At 37.6% G+C, this 12169-nt stretch overlaps 1 protein-coding gene across 1 annotated transcript in view; it reads left to right on the plus strand.

Moving 5' to 3' along the window:
- The window catches only part of kpnb3 (karyopherin (importin) beta 3), a 125222-nt gene that overhangs the window by 37648 nt on the left and 75405 nt on the right, over nt 1-12169 (plus strand). The window lies entirely within an intron of this gene.

The raw sequence follows: 12169 nt of genomic DNA on the forward strand, positions 1-12169 counted from the left end.
ATTGACTTTTCTAACTTGCGCCTTCTGACAAAAACGCATTTTCCCTTGGCATTACAGTACCGGAAACGTCATCTGCTAGCATAGCTGCAGCTGTGGCGTCAGCTCCTTGATACTGTAGGCATGACACTGTCCCCGCCTCACGAGCCTTGACCAAAGTTAATGAGCCGTGACGTCGCAACTGAAGTGCTAGGCTGCAGCATCCTGGCAGGCTACACTACTGGCTGTGCTGCTGAGACTGGCCACTGGGCAGAACTGACCACCACGAGTAGTAATAGCTCACATATTTTCTCGTAATGGATTGGGAGATCGACAGGCGGATCTGTCTGTCGTGGTGAAAAAGGAGCTGAGCCGTAAGGCAAAACTTTCAATTTACCAGTCAATCTACATTCCTACCCTCAGCTATGGTCATGAGCTGTGAGTAGTGACCGAAAGAACTACATTGTAAATACAAGCGGCTGAAATGGGTTTCCTCTGCAGGGTGTCTGCTTTCCCTTAAAGATAAGGTGAGAAGCTCAGTCATCCGGGAGGAACTCTGAGTAGAGCCACTGCTCCTCCGCATCAAGAGGAGTCAGATGACGTGGCTTGGGCATCTGATCAGGATGCCTCCTGGACACCTCCCTGGTGAGGTGTTCCAGGCATGTCTAACCGGAAGGAGGCCCCGGGGAAGACCCAGGACACTCTGGAGGGACTATGTCTCTCGGCTGGCCTGGGAACGCCTCGGGATTCCCCTGGAAGAGCTGGTAGAAGTGGCAGGGGAGAGGGAAGTCGAGGCATTTCTGCTCAAGCTGCTGCCCCCGCAACCTGATCTTGGATAAGCGGAAGAGGATGGATGGATATTTTCGTATTTTTATGCTCTAGTTTTATGTAATTTTGTGCTAGTATTGTAACGAACAGTTAGTGCGGACTACAGCTGAAGATCTGAAGTGGCTGCGAGAATTTGGTGAGTTAACAAATTTTTGTGATTTTTGAGTTTGTTAAATTAGTGTAGGTTGGGGGCTTTTTGCATATCGGCCTATTTTACAATATAAACTTTGAAGTAAACTTTGTAAAGTAAAAATTGATTTTTGGAGGATTTGTTTTCCAACTTGAATTACTGAGCAATTAATTCGGTGAGCGTTTTTGTGATTTCAGTTCATACGAACAGAACTTTGCGCTTTTTACGTCACCATACTCTTACAATGTTGAGAATGTGCCTGAGAATATCCAAATGGAATTGATTGAACTGCCGTCAGATTCTATTCTGAAGGCAGAATACAACAAAGTTGGTGTGCCAGGCTTGTATGCTTACCTGCCATCCTCCTTTGTGCAGATCTGTAAGTTGGTTTTGAGAGTACTGTCTATGTTTGGAAGCACTTACTTTTGTGAGCAATTGTTTTCGTTAATGAAAGCTACCAAAACCCCACATCGCTCAAGACTTACTGTCGAGCACTTTTCATCCCTCATAAAAGTTGCAGCTGCACAAGATTTCAAGCCTGATATTAACGAACTGGTTACTAACAAGAGATGCCAAATGTCGGGACAAAAGAAACAGATCTCAGACTGTAAGACTCCTATATAAGGACCTAGCTAAGAAGCTGTGACAGATAGCCGTCACTATCGTCCTCTTGAATCCTCTGATCAAACGTCAGACACCAGATAAAAGTCCAAATTGTGAATTTATTTGAACTAAACAGTGCACAAAGCACCCTCCACTCCACAATACTCATCTAATACAATACCAATAATCAATATTAAACACTCCACCACTCCCAGAGTCATTGCCACCCTTCCACCCAGCTCAGCTCGACGTCTGAGATTTCCCATCATCCTTTTATATTTCCTGACCCGGGTCAGTTAAAAAGTCGTCGTCTTCATCCCGGAAGCACGTCATTTCCCCTGTCGCTTTACCTATTACGTACTATCAGGATATAGGGCACATATGATTCTCTAGTCCTCCCTGCAGCGTCTTCTGTTGGCCCCTGTGGTATCCAGCAGGGCTGTAAAGGAAATCTCCATAGTCCAGGATTCCCTGCTGGTATTCGGGGGCCCCTCCATGCTGCAGGGAGAGCTCCGCCTGGGGGTTTTGGCCGGGATGACAAGCCGGCCATAGACCACAAAGCTAAGATTCTAATTGTATGCTGTTGTACGGAAATTGTATGGAAATAAATTGCTTTTCTTTAAACTTTAAGTGTTATATATTTTTTTAAAGTTTTCAGTATTGGAAAGAAAGCTACAGTAACTTTGTATAATAGTATAATAGTATTTGATACAATGTGGCCCACAGACGCACGTATGGCAGTTGTAGCGGCCCACCAATGGTAGTGAGTTTGACATGCCTGCACTAGAATATATTTCATATCTAGTTAGCCCATTTTAAATCCATTTCAGATAGTTTGTATATTAGTATTTGTAATATGCAAAAAATGAGAATAGACTTTTTTAATCAACCAAAGCTACAGGGTGGTCCAGATCTAATTATGCAATTTTCATTATGCTATAACGTATTAAGTTTATTACTCCGAGCTTGTATCCAACTGAATGGAGGACAAGTGGGACATTACATGGAAAATCAGTGAATTAATTCAATGTAAGTCCATTTTCGTTTGTTACAAGATATTTCAAACTATTTTGTCTTGTTTTCCTGCATTGCATTAAAAGTTGCATAATTAGATCTGGACCTCCCTATACAGCTGCAGTGGCACAAACCAAAAATCACAATCAAAAAAAGTACTTCCAAACTGAAAATAATCTACTGTGCTTTGTTTTTGTTTTTTTTCTTTTTGGATAAGCAAATCTTATTAAAATGAAACAACACTAGCAGTGTACTTTTGTAGTGTAGCTGTGCAAAAAAGCAGTTTGTCTTTTCCTCCCACCCTTCAGTCTTTTCTCTTTTTTTTATCATATTTTCCTACCATTTTTACATTTTTTAACTATCCACCACTTTCTAAATTATCTTACTACTTATCTTTATGCCTTCCACCCCTTTCTTCTTAGTCCCCCTCTCTTCACAACTATTTTGTCCTCTTATTCTGATCTGAAGCCACTCAGGTTTTTGTTCATTTTTAGAATCAGATAACTTTAAAGATTTTTAAATGTAGTCGTACTCTCCCTGCGTTACTAACAAGTCATGTAATTTTAAACATCCTTTCAGAGGCTGTTGAGGCAGTTGCCAGGGTATTGCTATGTACATTTTTCAACAGTTAATCAACTTTGCTAAGAAAATAGAGCATAAGAGATTTGACAAACGAGAACACTTGGTGTCCTAAAGTATGTGATTCTTCCTTAAATCTGAAAGAACGTTGCTGGATCTATTTTATCAATGCTTTTGTGGATTTTGAAGGCCTGGATTAGGTCCCCAAGGAGTCTCCTCTGCTAAAGTCTAAACGGGTTTACTTCTCTGAGTCTGTCAGAGTAGAACATGTCTAAGTGCTGGGATGCACTTGAAGCTGTGAAGAGGAGTGCATCGAAGTGCTGCTTTGTCTTTCTTATGTGGAACCAAGACCTGCACACAATACTCCAGATGTCCTAGAAGTGCATTATATAGTTTGAGAAGAACATCCATTGACTTAAATTCAACAGTTTTTATGATCTAACATTGTATTTGCCTTTTGAATTATTTCTCCGCATTGCTTAGCTGATGAAAATGTTCTTTCAACATATACCCCTCCATGTGTAGCACTTCACACTTTTCTATATTAAACTGCGTTTTCCAGGTATCCACACAATTCTGAAGCTTGTCCAGGTCTCTGAATTTTTTGTTGCCTCATGTCTTCTGTTCCTCCAGTTGTGTGAATTTGATAAGTTTACTAACTATACCAAAATCCGTGTTATTAAAATACATCAGAAAAAATAGTAGTCCAAGGATAGATCCCTGAGGGACTCCATTGTTGACCTTACTTCTTGTGGAGTATTCTCCTGTTTTCTGTACTCTGTCTCCTGCTGGTTAACCAAGTAGAAATCCAGTTTTGTTGTTTACCTCTGATGCCTACTGTTTCTAGTTTCAGAATAAATCATTGGTGTGGGACTATATCAAATACTTTTTGAAAGTCTAGGTTAATTATTTTGTATGCTTTGTTTCTGTCAACTAAACTGGTTGCTGCTTCAAAAAGTAAGATTGTTTTGACAGAAAGTTACTTTCTGTTTTCAATTGATTTATCTGTAGGTCGGGTTCACTGTTTTGTTTGTGTGTGTCTTCCTTAGTCTCCCCAACCCAGTCTAGTTAAAATGTTAGCAAACCTTGGGTGGAGTCTGACATTTTGGCTGGGGGGCCAGACGAACCTTAAAACTGTAGTACTACATTTTTGCATTATATTCCAAGTCAAATACCGTACATTGTAATTTAAAGTTACAATAATATAAATCTCACACACATTGACACATTTAAAACTCGGAAATTAGTAAAAAGTAAAACAAGTACCAAAAGCTCCTTTTTTTGATTTGCTTACTTGTAATTGTGGTAAAATAATTACATCTTGTAACTTACTATAAAAAAATAAAACTGTTTGATGTAACTGACAGGTGCATTCAGGGATTGAGTTAACGATTTCGAAAGTTGGAGCTTTTTTTTTTTTGGTTACCTTTCTGATTTAGTTCATGAAAGAGACATCACATTTCTGTTTTCTGAATATTTTGTGACAGTGCAGCAAGTCACATATAAAACTGCTGTAAAATGATGATGGCTAGAGAAAAAGTGTGCATGAAAGATATTGAACTTCTGTCATGTTGTGCCCCATGTATCTGACTAGAGAAATTCCACAGATTTTCATCACAATCATGTTTATTCATTTATATTCATTTTCTTGGGCAGTGCTCACTGAATCACCTGGACTCATTATGGCTGACATTCATACAGAAATCAATAGTTGAGTTCAACTGGCAGTGGTCAAAACTATCAGTTGGTGTATAACTTGAATGAGTTCTAGTCAAGATTTGAAACACAGGGTTTTGTTTCAGAAGCAAGTCAACAAAAGAGCAGACTAAGGGCTGGAGCCAGGAGTTGGCCTTTTTTGACCAGAAAGATGTCAGAGTGGTCCTTAAACAATAAAATATCAAAAAAAAAAGCTTGGACGACCCAGACAGAATAAGTGGCTGTCTGCTTCACTGCTGTGCAGAGGAGCTCTCTCCAATATTCCACTCTGTATTTCAAATTCACAGCAAGTCCCCAGCCTATGGAAATGGGCAGTTGTTATTTCATTGGCAAAGACTGCACACCTCAAAGCATTAAGTGACTTTAGATCAGTGTCATTAACGTCTCATTGCCCGAAATTTGCAGAAGACTTTGTCATTGTGAGTCTTTTACAATTAAGGTACAAAGCCATGGACCTGTTGTCAATGAGTTTGTTCAATGGCGTGATCACTCCAGTTTATGACAAAATATTTCTAAGACGACAGATGTAATGGTTGATTTCAGGTGCCCCACACAATCCACTGTCTCTACCTTAATTAAAGGGTAGACAGTGGAGATTGTGGAGCAATAAAAATATCATCTGGGAACAATCATTGATGACAATCTAAACTTTGATCTTAACACGGAGCAAATTTTTAAAAAGGGACAATTCATGACTTTTCTTTCTTAGCAAACTCAATTGTTTTAAAGTGAACAAAGCCTTTTTTAATGTAAAAATGGATCCAGTAAAGGAATTATTTACATTTGCTTTTACCTGTTGGTTTGGAAACCTCAGTCATAAGAATATAAACCATCTTAACAAGTTTCAAAAAAATTACTAGTAAAATTATTGATTCACTGTAGACCTCTATCTCTGAAATGTAATGCAAACAGGTTAGTAAGAAAGCCGTCTCAGTTCTTTCAGGCAGGTGTCATCCTCTTTTTCTCTAAATTCCAGCTGTTACCATCAGGCTGCAGATTTAGGTATCCAAAAAGCAACAGGTTTAAGAACTTTTTTATTCCAAGAGCTATAAGCATTTTAAATTCTGTTACTAATAGGGACGCTGCTAAATGTTAAATTCCGTAATATTGTGTAGTGTTGAAAGTACTTATTTTTCTTTGTACTAATCTTGAGTGTATGTTTATACAATAAATTGGTTGGAAAGTGTTGTATCTTTGATTACCTATTCGATCTCTGTAACAATGTCTTCTGCTTTTGTACTTTACTGCTGCAGTAAATTCCCTCTGGGATGATAGCCTACCTAACCTGTTTTTACAGGCAGCACATTCAGGCAGAAGTTCTGCTGTCATTTCAGTAACTTGTACATTTTGTATATAGTATATTCCTTATTACACATCAAATACTACCATTTCGGCAAACAGATCCTCAGCAGTCAGTACAAGTTGAAATGAGACTTGATAGCAACTACTTTAAAAATGTATGTCAAAAGTCTATTTGAATGGCAGCAGTGCTCGTGTAGCAATCAATTAGGAATTAGATTGTAGAGCTGGCTCATTGCAAGAAGTCAGTCCAACTAGACGTAGCAAATGAACTAACACCACTAGAACAGGCATTTTACTCAGAAGCCAAACTAAAGGTAACCAAAGAGCTACACACAGATAATACCAGAAAGTAAACTTATTAAACATTTTGAATCTGTAGACATAAAATGTATTAAATATTACACAATATTGAAGCTGTATTTGGCAGTGATAAAATGCCTTGTACCTTGTGTGTTGTGTGCTTTCAATCACCATATATCAATGTAATTACAAACAGAGGAGTTGGAGTCAGAGGTTTTATGTACTGCTTCCACAGCCCTTTTTGTTTCTTGTATGCTTGCTTTGCAGCCATTTGTTATCATTCTTTTTTTTAAATTCCAAGGTTAAGTAATCTTTTATATTAAAAAAAAAAAAAAAGCCACCACTTCAAATATATCCGTACATGCTAGTTCCGTCAAGATAAAATCGATATTGAGTCGGGGCGTTGTAAATCGGAATTGAATCGAATCAGGCCTTAAGGAGGTATTACCCTCTGCAGCCAAAAAATAAAAGCACAGTACCACAACTCTGCACACACTGAATTACATACATACTATGTACATTAGGTCACAATTTATATGATAGAGCAACTGTACTCTCTAAATGTGTGTTTTTTTTTGTTTTTTTTTTTTGCATTTATGAAAAAAAAAAAGATTAAGTAATGAAATTTGAAAATTTTTTTTTAGATCTTGTGATTAGTGAAGTGTTTCTAACATGTCAATTTGGACAACATTTGGGAAATATTTACCCAAAAGACCAAGTTAATCCTTAATCCCAAAACATAAAAATCAATTGCTGTAACAGTGTTCATTTGCAAATTACCCAATCTGATCATTCATCTTTCTAGTCCACTTTATTTAGTTCAGTTTAGAGAACCTGGAGTCTGTTCCTGTCATGCTGAATTTTGCCAGTTTATACTGCTACTTAAAAGCCTAATACTCGTTTTCAATTTAATTAATGATTACTTATCTCCGGGTAACAGCTACAAAGTTGACCACAAATTCAGTACTTGCTAATTGTTATACAATAAATACCTGCACTCACTATACAGACAGTTACAAACAAGAACAAGTGCATATATACAAATACATACTTTGGAACCATTACAAATTAAAGTCCTAAAACAGTATATTGTAATGTGTGAGTTCCTGTCTTGTACCCCAAAACATGAGGCTGAGTCTCAATACTTCAGCAAAACTGGCTATATTCTTGAATATATATTCAGCTTGAAACAGGAACAGCACAGTTATTTATTGTAGCGGGATCTACCACTCTCCTGTACACAGACGCAGCAATCCGGGAGGTTAGTGGCCAAGTAATACTGTTCCCTGCATTTATAATGTTACTATGCATCACCGACAGTGCTTATAGCTTGACTGAGTTCAGCTCGGATTTGCTTTTGTGGTGAGCTGTTGCAGCATTGGGAGCCTGTGGTTGCCCTGACAACGGATAAGCGGTCTTCCACAGATGCAGAGATCACACTTTGGGACGCTCTTCGACGTGTTGTCCTGTTGGGGGAAGCTCCTAAAGAGTTTAGAAACATTACAATATGTATAATATACATATTTATATGTACAGTATTATGATCTGTAATTAGCATGGTAATGGATAAAGAGTTTTGTTATACCCTACATTAAACAGTTAGGGAGAGTGAGCAGTGTTTACAAGTTGTTCAGTGCAGTAATGTAATTTCCACCCTGACCTTGTATCAATCAGTGATATGTTACAGGACCCACAACATATAGTAGTGAAACCTATATGTGTCTCTTTTCATTTACATACATACCTATGATAAAGTTTAATTGATAGATTATGCACAATAAGACATTATCAGTGTTAAATAATATGACAGATTGAACATTATTATACTTGTGCTCTCTCTCCTGAATGAATGTGTCTGCATGGCAGAAATGATGTCCCTGAACCCTCCTAGCAGGCACTGGGTTTTTGCAACACATGGAATGTGAAGAGGTGATCGTGGCACTGTGCATCCAATGTGGTGAAAACATTTTACTCAGAATGGAATGCAAATTAAAACTTACAAATCAATTATTTTTGGAATTTTCCATTTAATATTTTCAGGTCACAGTAAACAGAGGAAACTAAAACCATGGAATTTTTGATTTGAAGACCCACCTCTTAACGTCATTCATTGGTCAATGGTCTTGTCTTCAGTTCAAAAAGTCAATCCCTTGAGGCTTTGTTTCCTGCTTAAGTATGTACTGATTATTCAGAAAATAATTATATAACTATTTTAGCTTAAAAGCTTGCAGTTTGCATGTTAAGAGCATAACGACTTATAACAGACATGTGGATTATGTGACCTGACTGATGCAAGATTGCTGCTCCCCTGACCCCCCAAACCAAACCCTGTGGAGGTTTTTCACGTTAAGCCTTTGTATAACACTGGCTACCATAGAGTTCTGTTATAACACACCTTTTTCTTTCCATTCTGTATAAAAACATGAGGTTGTTTTTTTTTTTTCAGCAGTCACTGCAAAGTGCATGGGCTAAGTAACCTATTAAAAAATATATATACAGTAGAGTCTCGCTTATCCGACATAAACGGGCCAGCCGAACATCAGATAAGCGAAAATGTTGGATAATGGCAGGTGTTAAGAAAAACCTATTAAACATCAAAGTATTTATAATTTTACACATTACGAACCTAATAATCATGTTTTACAACAAAACAACCAAATAAATTAACTGAAAAAATGAACTTACAGTTACAGAATTGTCTGACGTTAAATACTGTATGTACTGTACTTAAAAAGTTCAGTCCTATGATTACTTGAAGACATTTTTGATCGTAGTCTGCTTTCCTGATAAGTGCCATTTCTTCGCTGCAAAGTCTCACCATCTTTGCAGCATTGTGTCGATTCCTGTAGCTGCTTCTTGTTACTCAATGTAATTGCAGTTTCTAGCCTTAACTCCATCACTCATATAGTCAACATCCGTACGAGCGTATACGGTTTACTACAGCATTGTGACTGTGTGTGTGTGTGTGTGTGTTTGTGTGTTTGTGCTGTGACGTGCGAGTCCCTGTCTTGCACCCGAAAACTCGAAGCTGAGTCTCAGTACTTTTAACAACACCAGCTTTATTAAACTTGAAACAGCAACAGCGAGGTTATTTAATGTAGCGGGATCTTTCATTCTCCTATACACAGACACAGCAGTCAGGCCGGGTTGGGGGGAAAGTAATACTGAGTCCAGCGCATTTATAATGTCCCTTGTTCCTTGTATCACCCATCAACGGCAGGCGCGTATAGCATGTCCGCGATCTTTTTGGATTGGCTTTTACATCAAACTGCTACAGCGCTGGGAGACTGCGATTGATTTGGGACACTCTTCCGCGTGTCGTCCTGTTGGGTGGAATCCCACAAGAGTTTAGAAACTCACTCACACCAGCCATGATTCTTTTCAAAGGTAAAGTGCAGGTTAATTTGCTTTATGTATTTTTACTTTATATTTTGTATTAATCATTTTTATATGAATAGTTTTGGGTTGTGGAACGAATCATCTGAGTTTCCATTATTTCTTATGGGGAAATTTGCATTGATATACTGTACAAGTGCTTTGGACTGCAAGCACATTTCCAGAATGAATTATGCTTGCAAACCGAGGTTCTACTGTAATTAGCTGCGGCAGAGTCGGGAGCAAAATAAAAAAGACTATGCTCACGCTCGCAACTTGCAGTTCTTGTTGCCGATTGATGCGTATGTTTTTTTTTTTTTGCGGTAGGACGTCGGATAATACAGAATGTTGGATAAGCGAGACTCTACTGTATTTTTAGGTTAGGAATTCCCTATAATTGATGCTTTTAACATCTTTCTGCTTTGTGGCTGCTAATTTTAAGGGCATATTTAAGCCATTTATGGAACTGGGTAGTCTAGTGTTGTGTGGTGGTGTTTTGGGTGTACATTTAAAAAAAAAAATCAAAGTTCATATGCTTTAAGTGTACTGTCTATGTAAACATATAAATACAGGCATAAAAGTTTTGCAGTGTATTACTATTCATCTGTATGCCGATTGAGTAAGGATAAAACGATAAATTAAAATTCTGCTTCTATTGTAATTAATGCAATGGACTTGGTTTAGTGTTAATTGCTTTTGCATATAAAGTATTTAAAATATTTAATGCACTTGGCAGGACTTGCAACAGGAGTCTCTCTTTTAGAATGATGTGTCCCAATAAGTGTCTTAGTACTCAAATTTGTGAGGGTCATGAAATGTCCCCAGTCTATATTTAGCAGCCAGGATGTTTAACATGACATTCCATAAGGTAATTTTGAACCATAAACTTGTTGGCATTACAACAGTTCTGTCTCTTAAGACCTAGACTCTTAGTTTGGTGTTTTACATCCTTTGTAATGAGATATCAGACTTAGTCATAGACAAATGCATATACAGTCATATGAAAAGGTTTGGGAACCCCTCTTAATTCTTTGGATTTTTGTTTATCATTGGCTGAGCTTTCAAAGTAGTAACTTCCTTTTAATATATGGCATGCCTCATGGAAACAGTAGTATATCAGCAGTGACATTAAGTTTATTGGATTAACAGAAAATATGCATCATAACAAAATTAGACAGGTGCATAAATTTGGGCACCCCAACAGAGATATTGCATCAATACTTGGTTGAGCCTCCTTTTGTAAATCTCAGAGCCTCTAGATGCCTCCTGTAGCCTTTGATGAGTGTCTGGATTCTGGATGGAGGTATTTTTGACCATTCTTCCATACATAATCTCTCCAGTTCAGTTAAATTTGATGGTTGCCAAGCATGCTTCAAATCATCCCATAGATTTTGATGATATTCAAGTCAGGGGACTGTGACGGCCATTCCAGAACATTGTACTTCTCCCTCTGCATGAATGCCTTTGTAGATTTTGAAATGTGTTTTGGGTCATTGTCTTGTTGGAATATCCAACCCCTGCGTAACTTCAACTTTGTGACTGATGCTTGAACATTACCCTGAAGAATTTGTTTATGTTGGGTTGAATTCATCCGAACCTTGAATCTATCAAGGGCCCCAGTCCCTGAACTAGCCTCACAGCCATCCAGCATGATGGAACCTCCACCAAATTTGACAGTAGGTAGCAGATGTTTTTCTTGGAGTGCAGTGGTGGTGTTCTGCCATGCAAAGCACTTTTTGTTATGACCAAATAACTCAATTTTTGTCTCATCAGTCCAAAGCACTTTGTTCCAAAATAAATCTGGCTTGTCTAAATGAGCATTTGCATAAAACAAGCGAGTCTGTTTGTGGCGCGAGTTAAACGTGGTTTATTTAAAATGTAACTTTAAAAATTCTTTTGTTGAATACAGAAAAAAATGATTAAATGCTGTTCTGCTCCCAAGCTCTGGAATTCATTACCTACTGTTCTCAGAAATATTGAATAATTTTCAACCTATAAATATAAACTTAAAACGCATCTGTTTAAAATGGCTTTTTCTTTATGATTACAATGGCTTTGTTTGGTTTTCATTTTTATATCTTCTGTTTTTTTTTTTTCCTGATGTTTTAAGTTGTCAATAATATGTCTTTTTATTTATGGTTTGTTCAATGTTCTTGAGTTCTCAGAAAGGCGCCTTGTATAAATAAAATTTCTTCTTCTTCTTCTCCTTCTCCTCCTCCTCCTCAGTTCATTGCAAATTCTTCCTAAAAACTAAAGCCATCTTTTGCCATGTTTACTCGGTTATGGACTTAGTATACAAAATTAAGCCTCAAAAATCATATTTATAATGTGTAAATCTGCTTGATT

Source organism: Polypterus senegalus, chromosome 2 (genome assembly GCF_016835505.1).
Source record: "Polypterus senegalus isolate Bchr_013 chromosome 2, ASM1683550v1, whole genome shotgun sequence".
NCBI classification, from domain to species: Eukaryota; Metazoa; Chordata; class Cladistia; order Polypteriformes; family Polypteridae; genus Polypterus; species Polypterus senegalus.